This window comes from Nicotiana sylvestris, chromosome 9 (genome assembly GCF_000393655.2).
Source record: "Nicotiana sylvestris chromosome 9, ASM39365v2, whole genome shotgun sequence".
Taxonomy (NCBI): domain Eukaryota; kingdom Viridiplantae; phylum Streptophyta; class Magnoliopsida; order Solanales; family Solanaceae; genus Nicotiana; species Nicotiana sylvestris.
In genome coordinates this window covers 128,989,217-129,002,818 of record NC_091065.1, presented here as the reverse complement: position 1 = coordinate 129,002,818, position 13,602 = coordinate 128,989,217, and positions in this window count along the sequence as shown.

Sequence of the window (13,602 nt, the reverse complement as noted above, 5' to 3'; positions counted from 1 at the left end):
CCACCTCCTCAAATGAAATACCCAATACTCTCTCTCTAGTCATCAGAATACGGAGATGATAGTTAAGGCCATCCACAAACCTCTTGATCCTCTCACGATCTGTCGGGACCATCCAAATGGCATGACGAGCCAACTCGGAAAACCTCAACTTATACTGTGACACAGTCATATCCCCTTGCCGAAGCCACTCAAACTGCCTACGTAGCTCCTCCTTGCGGGACTGCGGTACATACCTCTCCAAGAAGAGAGTGGAGAACTCCTGCCAAGTCAAAGGCGTTGCACCTGTCGGCCTACGCCTCTCATACGCCTCCCACCAAGTGAAGGCAGCCCCAGTGAACTGAAAGGTGGTAAATGTCACACCACTAGACTCAAGAATCCCTGTCGTACGGAGCATCCACTGACACTTGTCGAGAAAACCTTGGGTATCCTCGCCCTCAAACCCACTGAATGAAAGAGGCTGGAGCCTACCAAACCTCTCGAGACAACGCTGCTCATCGTCTGGCATAACTGGAACTACGAACTCCTAAACTGGTGTAATCGGCTGAGCTGGAGGTGCTCCCGGCATCTGCACTACCTGCTTAGGTGTGCGAGCAGCAGGGGTCTGATTGCCTCTCCCAGCCTGTGAAGTAGCTGCTGCTGTGGTAGCGTCCCTCGGGCACAGTATCAATCGCTCCGAACAGTATCAGCCCTTCGGGCTTACTCTCAGTACAGTATCAACCCCTCGGGCTCAGTATCAATCACTCAAAACAATATCAGGCCCTCAGACTCACTCTCAGATCATAATGGGTACCCGCACTCACTGTGGGTGTGCAGACTCTGGAGGGGCCCCTTACGGCCCAAGCGCTATATCAAGCCACCTCGTGGCATCATCACTCGGCACTCGGCCTCACATCACTCAGCACTCGGCCTCACATCACTCAAGCCACCTCGTGGCATATAAAGTATCTTAGGCCCTCGACCTCATATCACTCAGCATATCCTCACATATGGCTCTCGGCCTCACTCAGTCCAAAAATCATCACAAGCCCCTTGGGCATTAGTAAAACATTAGTTCTCAGCCCAAAACATGATGTAGAAATATCATTTAAGTTTCAAATCTAAGTAAAAGTGGCTGAGTTTGTAAAACAGTAGATATCAACAGGACTGAGTTCAAATAATAAGTCAAGCAGTGAGGAAACAATGATAAAAATCCCAGAAGAGTTCAAATAGTTGGCACGAAGCCCAAATATGGCAATCAACCCAAATCGTGATGATAACAAATGAATTTCAGTCAAATACGCGGTAAAATCATCAATTAGTACGGACCAAGTCACAATCCCCAGTAGTAAAAGACCCCGCGCTCATCATCCAGCGCGTATCTTGCCTCAATATAGCATTACGATGTGCAATCCGGGGTTTCAAACCCTCAGGACATCATTTATAATCATTACTCACCTCAAGCTGGCCAAAACTCTAGCTCACTATGCCCTTGTCTCTCAAATTGGCCTCCTCGCGCGTCGAATCTAACCAAAACCACAATGAATACGTCACAATAGACTATGGGAACAATACCCGATCAAAAACAATCGAAAAATATAAAAAATCCCGAAATTGGCAAAACCCGAGCCCCGGACCCACTTCTCGAAACTCAGAAATTTTTACATCATTAGATTCCTTATCTCGTCACGAGTTCATACATATAAAAATCACAAGAATGAAGTTCAATTGACCCCTCAAATCCCTAATCTTAGCTCTCTTAAGTTCAAGCCCTAACCTCCATTTTTAGTCCATGATTTTCTTAAATTTCTAATCTTAATTCATGTAATAACACCATAGGATTGTGTTTTAGGTCCAAAAATCTTTACCTTATCGAAGCTCCTTGAAATCCCTCTTCAAAATCGTCCAAAATTCTCCAAGTCTAAAGTTAGAAATGTGAAACCCTTCAAAATTCACGAAGAAGAACTTAAATACCTTCTGCCCAACCATAACTGTATCTGCGGTCAAATAGCCGATTCAGCGGTCCAATAGCCGTATCTGCGGCTCCCTATCCGCATCTGCGGTCCCAGCCAATCCTTGCCTTTTCCGCTTCTGCGACCCCCAACCCGCATCTGCGACACCGCACTTGCGGTCCCCAAACCGCAGGTGCGAAAATACCTGAAGCACCAGAAAATCTTCAACAACACAAGTCCAAACTCTTCCCGTTAGCCATCCGAAACCACCCCGAGACCTCAACCAAATGCACCAACGCATCTTAAATCATCATTCAAACTTGTTTTAATCATCAAATCACCTCGAACAACACCAAAACCGTCAATTCACATCGAATTCAAGCCTAAGTTCTTCTAAAACTTCTGAAATACGCATTCCATCAAAAACCAGACCAAATCACCTCCGAACGACCTGAAATTTTACACACACACATCCCAAATCACCTAACAAGCTAATGTAACTCTCGGAATTCCGTTCCGACCCTCGAATCAAAATCTCACCTACCAAACGGAAATCGCCAAAGTACTAACTTCGTCAAAACAAGCTAATTTCTACACCGGACCTCCAAAACCACTTCCGATCACGCTCTTAAGTCACAAATTATCCCCCGAAGCTAACCGAATCACCGAAAATCACATTCGAGCCCTCTAACTCATAAGTCAACATCCGATTGACCTTTCCAAACTAAGCCTTCCTTAAAGAGACTAAGTGTCTCATTTACTACCAAAACCAATCCAAATCGACTCGATCACACCAATTACAGATAATGAAGCATAAAGAAGCTGAAAACGGGAAAAATGAAGCGGTAACTCATGAGACGACGGGTCGGGTCGTCACAGTTTAACATTTTGAGTAAGTACTAACCAGATCGTTACTACCGGTAGATAGAAGATTGATTAGTTGAATAGCAACTTGTTGTGCAGAGTAAGTTTATCCAGGTGAACGAGCACTAAAAGCGAACATGTTAGGATCATTCTAGGCTCAGACGCTGAAGTTGTGCGACGACGTTAATTGTAATTCTCTTTCCATAGCATCCTTTTGTGCATTGAACTTTTCTTGCATTCTTTGATGAATCTTATATTCTATTTCTTCTACTTTTTGCTACATCATCTCATCAGTAGAACTTAAAAGAGTCCAATATCTCCCACTTTTTTTAAGGCAGCCTTGGAAACCCCACATCCATACAATCTTACGCGGCATGGATGCTCAAGTCTTATGACGAATGCAAATGTATCAACTAATTGACCGATATCTTCACTTTGTTGTGTTGATTGTATCTTTTTTATTTCAGCCTACAGACCAAATTCAAGAGAAGATAGTTCAAGTATATGAAATTGAATCAATGATTAAGATCAAAGAAATGATATAGATAGACTTTAAATTAGAAACGTCATACAATTTTACTAATTATATCTCCATATAAAGCCTTTTATACCCAGCCAATTGAACTGATACTACGACGATCAAAATAATGACTGTTTATATTAGTAGTAAAGGTACCTGATCATATAAGAAACTATTTGGACTGCTAAATTAAATATTAAAAGCTGGTTTTCCATATCGATATGAGATAACTTTTGTCAACCAACATATTTTCTCATCTCAGTGTATATCTCTATGACAGTTTATACATAATTATTTTCTATTTGTCGTCTTAGTTTCTTTATTCAAGTCATGAATCTGTTAGTAACAGATAAGAGCTTACAATGGTAGAAAGCTCTTTTGTAAGTTGTGATTTTTTTGAACGTTTGTCTCTACTGCTACTAATACTACTATTATTACTCTGCTTGTTTTTTTTTTCCTTTTTTGGTATGTCAGTGTTTGGATGTGTACAAAACTTAAAAAATGAGCAATGATCATTGAAACAAGCTAAGGGCATATAAACCAAAAATAGCCTTAGAATCTAGTGGTTTTCAATATATCTTGTATAGCATCTTTCTCCAAAAAGTTATAATAAAAATAATTCATTAACGGGCAAAGTGAGATGTTAAAATCAAAAAAAGTGTAAATCAAAATGTATTACAAAATAAAAAGAACATAAACCATAAAACTGGTTTTTTTTATTTATTTAATATAAAATGAAAAGCATTTTTGTTTCTTAGTATGAAACGAGCAATTCAAACAATAATTCAGTCCTATTTGACCTTTTTCCTTTTCTGTCTCCCATAGAAAATCCAGAAAGATCAATGACATTTAAGAACACTCTGACTGATCAATCAAAGTTTCAGGAGCAACATTTAGTAGATGAATTTGGATTAAAATGATAGTTTTGAAGCATTTTAGAGTTTCTTGAGATCTATACACTATACTTATTGCACAACCATCACCCCAAAAGAAATGCATCATGTCCAATTGCGAAAAGCACCGGCATCCATAAAAATAGAAAATTTCCACATCGCTTTAACATTTTCAAGCTATATTCTACTCTCTTATTTTTATTCTTTTGTGTTTTGCTCCTTGTTACATCTTCTTCGACAATTTACTTAGTAAGCATTATCACTCCAAAAGAAACTGAAGCTTAATACATAAAGCTACATAAACATTTGTTAGGAACCCTACAAGCAGGCCAATAATTACAGCCAAATTAAATTATGACAATACGACTATCAATTAATCTACACCGAATTATAACAGACAATAATATGGAATCTAGTTACTTCCATCAGGCAAGTATATCAAATTGGTAATATAGCTTTCAGTTTTAAGATACAGTGGCAAGAGTAGATGCCCAAAAATCTTTGAAAGAATACCCAAAAAAAGATCTAAAATACTGAAGAAGAAAAAGGAAACAACTTTTCACTTCTCTACCCTAAATGCTTGGATAAAGCAAACACAAATTCATAATAAAATTGAAATCAAGTAGAAGAAGCTGTAAAACTATCGCATTCAAACACTAATTTACTACAGGCAAAAAGTAACACATACTAAAAACGAACAAATTGAAGAGTGCGTCGGAGAGCATAGTTGTGGAGGAAGAGAAAAAAACCTGGAAATTAAAGTTTGGGAGGAACGCTATCTTGCAAAGGGATCACAAAGTGCGAGAAGGAGCAAAGAATTAGAAAGAAAAAATTTGGCAACATAGTTATCTATTAGGGATGTTTCTTTGCCTAAGGGAAATTTTGTGGGTATAGATGTTATCGACTAGGGATTTTTGCCTTTGAGAAATTTGGGGCTCTTGTGTTTATTGGGAAAAGCGGAAAAATTTTATATTGATATATTATACTATTAGTTTTGGCGGGTTTCGGAAAATTTTGGGAAAAAAGTTAGGAGGGAATTACTATCCGTTGCAATAGCTTTATTTTCTCAAAAACCGTGGCCAAAGATAGCTCTATTGGGACGGTTAAAACACTGTTGCCAAAAAAATGCCCTATGGAAACGGTTAAAAACCAATTGGAACGGTTCGATAGCTAAAATGTACCGATAGCATCCAAAGCATATTGCAACGGTTGTAACCGTTGCGATAGATATCCTATGGCAACGGTTCTCTAAACGTTGCCAAAAAAACTTTTGCCATAGTCCCATTTTCTAGTAGTTCATACCTTTGTCAAACCTTCATTCCACCTTTACATCATTGAGTTAAATCCCCTATTTCTTTAAGCGCACTTACATCAAGAGTCACCACTTAGCAAGGAAATTTATTTTTTTTCAATTCAAGTGGCTCTTATTTTTTTTCAACACAGTGCACATTTCTCCTTATTTCATTAGCTCCACTCAAAAGCCCAACCGACCACCCCACACTTTAACTTTTCCATATTGATTACAATTAAGTGCTTCTAAGAGGTGATAGGGTTCAAAAAGATAGACAATTCACAACTTGGGTAAGGCTTGTAATGTGGTTGTCAAAGGAACAAGATTACAGACTCAAAGGGGTTAACTAGGATATACACAATCAGGTGGGTGAAAACATATATAGATAGGTTCAACAAAGAAACGCCGATATCACTTTCCAGACCAATTAAGACTACCATTTCGCTTCATACACACACATGGTAAGTTCTAGGCATTGAATGTTAGCATAGAATACACAAAGCCTCACGCACACATGGCACATGACTCAATTCAGTTAGGACCATCAGACACTCTACTAAAGGTGCTTAAGTCAACTCAAGAACACACAATTTAAGGTTTTATTGCTAGAGTCAACTAATGAGCCTAAGTGTCACATTAAAGCAATCTCTATTCTTCTTTGCCCAAGAATTCCTAAACTAAAAAAAAGGAAAAAGTAACTACACCCGGTTCAAATGGAAACCCTTGGAAAAGAACCGTAGTTTAAAAAAAACCAAGGGGAGTTGATACACTACCTAATAGAAAAAAATCTTTTTTTTAGCCACACCAAAAAAAAATTCAATTAAACTAACTCAACTAAAATAGCAAAGAAAGTCACCCGTGCATTGTCCCCAATGCACACTATAACTAATAAAAGGGTAAAAGAGACTCCCTGGTAGGCCAAAGGCCGAAGCACTAACAGCTCATAGGGTACTCAGACTTCTCCCAAGCTTGGTCCTTCGTGCGGGTACCTCACACTTAGTTCCAATAATTTGGTTTGTTGTTGCATCCGCTTTGATTTCCATGTTCCTAGAATATCAAAAATTGACACTACAAAAATAACAACAACAACAACAACAACAACTCAGTATAATCCCACTAATGAGGTCTGGGGAGGGTAGTGTGTACGCAGACCTTACCCCTACCCTGGGGTAGAGAGGCTATTTTCAAAATAGACTCTCGGCATCCTTCCTCCAAGAACTCTCCACCTTGCTCTTGGGGTGACTCGAACTCACAACCTCTTGGTTGGAAGTGGAGGTTGCTTACCATTAGAGCAACCCCCTTGTCTAACACTACAAAATAATACAATTAAAAAAATAAAATGAAATAAAAAGCAGTAAAGTTGGGTTGCCTCCCAATAAACGCTTGATTTAACGTCGCAGCACGACATGAATCACTTTTTGTCTCCACCTCGAGCTTATGAATTGAACCCCAAGTTTTGCTTCAAGCTTATGATTATGCTCTTGGGGCAGTGGAATGAATCTAACTGGCCCAAGGAAATAATGTAGTATTCTGCACCCCTTGGCCTTTGTATGAGGTATGTAATCCTGACTTTCTGGCAAGAAGAATTCCAAAATATATGCACCTTGTTCCTTATCCCTTGACTCTTCAATTGGTTCGGATGACCTATTTCCATATCATCATCCAAACACAATGGGGAAAATATTTAGAGTGTGGACCAATGCGCTCACAAACATGAACTTCAGGAATTTTAGCATCCTCAACATCAATGATACTAGAGTCAACAAAATTTATATCCTCAATGTCCTTGGCTGACTATAGTCTCACTTCATCGACATTCTCAAATTCTAGTTGGTTAGATTATTGTTTTTCTACTCTGACCTCATCCATTTGCACCTCAATTTCGGCATCTAATCCATGCTCTTCTTGGCTACTATCCATAATATTGGCTTGTTGAGCATTAACTACCTCAACTAGTTGACTCACTTGTGCCTGCAGGTTGCGAATAGCAGCATCTTGACTTTGTATGTGAAGTTGTTTCTCATTATTTTGTTCCACAAGGCATCTTAGCATATCCTTGATCTCTTTCAGGTCATCATCCCTAGGTTCTTTATTTCTATTAACTTCACAAGAAAAAGAAGAACCATCAAAGTAAAGGGTTGGGGGAAGATAAGAAATATAAGCACAACCATAAAAGTGACCATCTTGACCACCACACATATCACATACATTCCATACATAAGATTGAGTTGGTGCACATAACTCACTCTTGGGAATATTTTGATAATTTTGTCATGGGTGATTTTCTTCACAATATGCATAAGGAGGATTAAAAGCAGAATTGCCAACATCAAAATTTCCATAATTCCTAGATGTCATGTTTCTCAATTAACAAGTAAAACAAAAATAAATAAAAAATCATATAAAACAAAATAAAAATAAAAGTTCAAACTTGTAACCTAGCAATATATACACCTACAACTACACCGTTAGTTTCCAGGCAATGACGCCAAAATTTGATCACGCCCAACTATTCCTTAATAAAGACAAAGCGGTCGTTGCAAATATAATTCGGTTTACAAGTCCGGAGTCGAATCCTCAGGGAACTAACCTATCTATTACAACTCTTAGTGATGCTAGTACAAGTTTAAACAATTCCCTAATGTAAGATTTTTATCAATAAATATTGGGATTTGTTTAACTAAAGTAAAATGATACTAAAACTAACAATATTCCAAATTAAAGATAATTCAATAGTAAAGAGATCTAGGGTATTGATTTCCCCAATTGCTAGATTAATCCTTAACTCTTTTGCTATAATCTCGATGTAATACTCTATCAGGATTAAGAGCTATGTGTTACTGCAACTATCTCTCGATCAACTACGATAGTTTACTAGAGCATTCTCTCGAACTATTCTAGCTAATAATTTATGCAGCTCTGAATTATCCCACCAAAGTTTTGTTATTTCTAACCCCACTTTTAAATTCAAATAATGAATCTCTTCAATTACCCCAAAGTGGTGTTGTTCAACAACGATCTAACCTAGCATTCTTTCTTAAGCAACACAAGGCGATTAGACACGATTAATCAAGGGTCCATTCAATTAATCACCACACAAAACATAGTTGAACAATCATATAATAAACTCGGCTCGATTATAACAAAACTGAGTCAAAACTTCATCTAACAATTGATTCCATCAACCCTAGATTAAATGTTTAGATACTCATGGTAAAACGAGATAAAGCCATAAGATAATTCATAATTCACAAAATAATGATAACAAGAAGAAGAATAAAAAACTCTAATGGTGTCTTGATCTTCTCACACTTGTTCTTGCCTCCGATTGAGTCTAAAAATAAGCTTAACATTGACTTGTGTGAGTTTGTTAAGTTTATATAGGGTTAGGATAAGTTTCCCACGCTTTACACTTTAGCCCTTAAACTTTCTTGGCCTTCTCCAGATCGACCGCGGTCACGGGCCAACTGCAGTAATTTTAGACTTTTTGTTTTCCGCCTTTCTTTTACCGCGTTCCAACCGCGGCCCTACTGCGGTAGCGGTGGACTGTTGCCCAATTTTTCTTCGCCTTTTCTTGCTCCATCTGGGCTCTTCTCGATTGGCCTTGTATCTACACATTTGACCCCAAAACACTCTATATCCTCCTCCTAACTCGGAGTAGTTCCTGCAAGGCATAAAAACCTCAATTAGAGTATTTTGTTATCATTTAGCACTTAAAATATCAATAAAGTATGGTTAATTTCGAGCATAAATAGCATTTACATCGCATAATATATGCTACTATCACCAATCGATTTGTGAGGTTAGATATTTCGGAGCTCAGTCGGGTCTTAGCTTATGTGGTTTCTCTGTCTTCCTTGTTTGATCGCATCAGAGAGCGCCAGTATGATGATCCTCATTTGCTTGTCCTTAAAAACAGAGTTCAGCACGACGATGCCAGAGATGTAACTATTAGCGATGATGGGGTATTGAGGATGCAGGGCCGAATATGTGTGCCCAATGTAGACGGGCTTTGAGAGTTGATTCTGGAGGAGGCCCATAGCTCGCGGTATTCCATTCATCTGGGTGCCGCGAAGATGTATCAAGATTGGAGACAACATTATTGGTGGAGAAGAATGAAGAAGGATATTATGATATTTGTAGCTCGGTGTCTCAATTGCCAGCAGGTAAAATATGAGCATCAGAGACAGGGTGGCTTACTTCAACATATAGATATTCTAGAGTGGAAGTGGGAGCGAATCACCATGGACTTTGTAGTTAGGCTCCCACGGACTTTAAAGAAGTTCAATGCTATTTGGGTGATTGTGGATCGGCTGACCAAGTCCGCGCACTTCATTCCTACGTCTACTACCTATTCTTCAGAGCGGTTAGCAAAGATTTATATCAAAGAGATTGTCTGCTTGCATGGTGTCCCAGTTTCCATCATTTCAGATAGAGGTACTCAGTTCACTTCACAATTTTGGAGGGTCTGGCAGCGAGAGTTGGGTACTCAGTTTGAGTTGAGCATAACTTTTCACCCTTAGATGGACGGGCAGTCCGAGCAAACTATTCAGATATTGGAGGACATGTTGCGCGCTTGTGTCATTGATTTTAGGGGTTCAAGGAATCAGTTTCTACCGCTCGCGGAGTTTGCTTATAAAAATAGTTATCAGTCGACTATTCAGATGGCTTCATATGAGGCTTTATATGGGAGATAGTGTAGATTTTCAATTGGTTTGTTTGAGCCGGGTGAGGCTAGACTTTTGGGTACAGACTTGGTGCATCATGCTTTGGACAAGGTGAAGGTGATTTAGGAGCGGTTTCGTACAGCGCAGTCAAGACAAAAGAGTTATGCTGACAGGAAGGTTTGTGATGTATCCTACATGGTTGGGGAGACGTTTCTATTGAAGGTTTCACCCATGAAGAGTATTATGAGATTTGGGAAGAAGGGTAAATTGAGTCCTCGGTTCATTGGGTCTTTTGAAGTGCTTCGAAGGATTGGGGAGGTAGCTTATGAGCTGGCCTTTCCACCTAGCTTATCGAGTGTGCATCCGGTATTTCATGTTTCTACGCTCCGGAAGTATAGTAGCTATTTTGCAGCGGCAGGTCCGAAAGTTGAGATCAAAGGATGTAGGTTCAGTGAAAATATAGTAGAGAGGTCGCCCCGTGGAGGAGGCTACCTGGGAGACCGAGCAGGATATACGGAGCAGATATCCATACCTATTTGAGGCTTCAGGTATGTTTCTTGACTCGTTCGAGAACGAACATTTGTTTAAGAGGGGGAGGATGTAACGACCCGACCGATCATTTCATAAGTTACCACTTTGTTTCCCCCATTTTAGCTTCTTTATGTGTTGTTCAGTTGTATTTCATCGTATCATACTGGTCGGTTTGGGTTCGGAGTGGTTTTGTAGAAGAATGAGACATTTAGTCTTTTTTGAGTAAAATTAAGTTGGAAAAGTCAACCGGATATTGACTTATGAGTAGAAGGCCTCGGATGTGAATTCTAATGGTTTGGATAGCTTCTTTAGGTGATTTGGGACTTAGGAGCATGATTGGAATGTATTTTAGAGGTCCGTGGTAGATTTAGGCTTGAATTGGCGAAATTGGAATTTTGGCGTTTTCCGATCGGTAGTGGAAATTTTGATATCGGGGTCGGATTGGAATTTTGGAAGTTGGAGTAAGTCTATTGTATCATTTGCGACGTGTGTGCAAAATTTCAGAAAATTCGGATGAGGTTTGATAGGTTTTTGCATCGTTTGCGGAATTTGGAAGTTTGAAAATCCTTAGGCTTGAATCCAATAGTATTTGATGTTTTGATATTGTTTTGAGTATTATGAAGGTTAGAACAAGTTTGAATGATATTATGGGATGTGTTGGCATGTTTGGTTAAGGTCCCAAGGGCCTCGGGTGAGTTTCGGGTGGTTAACGGATCATTTTGGGCTTTGGAAAGATAGCAGATTTTCTTATATTTTTGTTGCAAAGATTTGTTCTTCGCGTTCGCGAAGGTGTGTCTAGTGGAAGGATCGCGAACACGAGGAGTTGAAGGCATTCATAAAGAGGAAAGATGGAACAGCTCCACCCCAAGGATTTCTTCTACACGTTCGTGTAGAGGACAACGCATTTGCAGAGGGTCTGGCAGGTGAAGCTACGCGTTCGCGAGAGGGTACTCGCGTTCGCGAAAGAGGAAATTTGAGCAGTGGATTTTTGTGCTTCGCGAACGCGAGGCTTTGACTGCGTTCGCAAAGAAGGGCACACCTGGGCAGAATGTTTCAGTTCAAAATCGAGTGTTAGGTTCATAATCTCAAAATTCATTAGAGAGCTCGGGAGAAGGCGATTTTGGAGGGGATTTTTAGAGGATTGATTGGGGTAAGTGTTCTTCACTCAAACTTGGTTAAATCTCATGATTATGACTTGATTCTTATCATATAATTTGGGAATTTGGGGTGAAAATTGGGGAAAATGGAAGAAGATTTGGAGAGTTGATTTTGGAGATTTGGATGACCATTTGATGTCAGATTTTGGTGAATTTGATATGGGTAGATTCGTGAGCGAATGGGTTTTCCAGTTTTATGATTTTTATCGGATTCCAAGACATGGGCCTAGGGGTTAGGTTTGAGCCAATTTCAGGATTTTTGACTTAATTTGATTATTTTCACTTGGACTTTGTTCCTTTAGCGTATATTGATGATAATATACTGATTTTGGTTAGATTTGGAGCATTTGGAGGCCGATTCGAGAGGCAAGGGCATTGCGGGCTAGAGTTTCGACCGGTTTGAGGTAAGTAATGATTGAAAATGTTGTCCTGAGGGTATGAAACCCTAGATTTCACATCGTTTCACTACTTTGAGGTGGCGCACACGCTAGATGACGAGCGTGGGTTCGTGCACCATTAGGGATTGTGACTGGGTTCATCCCGTACGACTATTAAGTCGCGTATTTGATTGAAAACTTTTGGGCTGAATGTCATATTTGGGCCTCGTGCCAACTATTTGGACCCTTAGGGGCTTTTTACTACTGTTTTCCTCACCGGTTTGGTTTAATATCTACACTCAGTCATGCTATATTTTTACTGATTTCATAACTCGGTGTTATTTACTCTGTTTGATTCTATAAATGATATTTTGGACTGAGCACCTTGTGTTATTGTTAGCCCGAGTGGCTTGAGAGATTTCTGACTGAGTAAGGCCGAGGGCCTGTGTTGTGAGGATATTATGGGATCGGGCTGCGCGCCGCAACATGTTGTACTGATTGTGATATATGAGAGGCCGAGGGCCTGATTTATTATGCCATGAGATGGCTTGTGATAACGCTTGTATTGTAGGAGCTCCTCCGGAGTCTGAACACCCCCAGTGAGCGCGGGTACCCAGTGTGAGTGATGTGATGCTCCTCGAGGGGCTGTTATGATTCATGTTGTTGCCCGAGGGGCTGATTATGAGTGATTGTGAGGTGGCCCGAGAGGCTGGTTCTGTTGATATTTTGCCCGAGGGACTGTCTACTTTTCTATCATTTTGACTCACTGTTTCTTCACTTATTTGAAACTATTGAAAGATGTTTTAAAAGAAAAGGTTTTACTGAAATTGAGTTTGTTTTACGAGATAATATAGTTCTGTACTGTTTTGGAAATGTACTATATTTGTTGTAGTGCTATGACGTGGAATTTTTCTATTTTCTTACTGCTCAGCTCTCATTTAATTTTATTACTTACTGAGTCGGCGTACTCACATTACTCCCTGCACCTTGTATGCAGATCCAGGAGTTAAGGGTCGCGATAGTGAGCTTTGATCGTCCATTCAACAGGATTTTAGAGTCGACAAGGTAGTTGCATGGCGTTCGCAGCCCTGTTCTTCTCCCTCATACCTTCCCTAGATTTATTTAGTATTGTCTTCTACACTTTGTCAGGCTTTATTGTATTGAGACATAGTTGTAGTTGCTCGTGACTTGTGACACCCGAAGTTAGGCTTGTGTATTTATTCCGCACTGGTTATTTAGACTTATGTCATGAGATTTCTTGTTAATTAATGGCTTAAAAATGACTTTTGTAGAAAAATGATTTGATTTGGGAATTGTGTCGAGTGACCTAGTTTCACGATAGACGCCATCACGACCGGCTCAGTTATAGGGTCG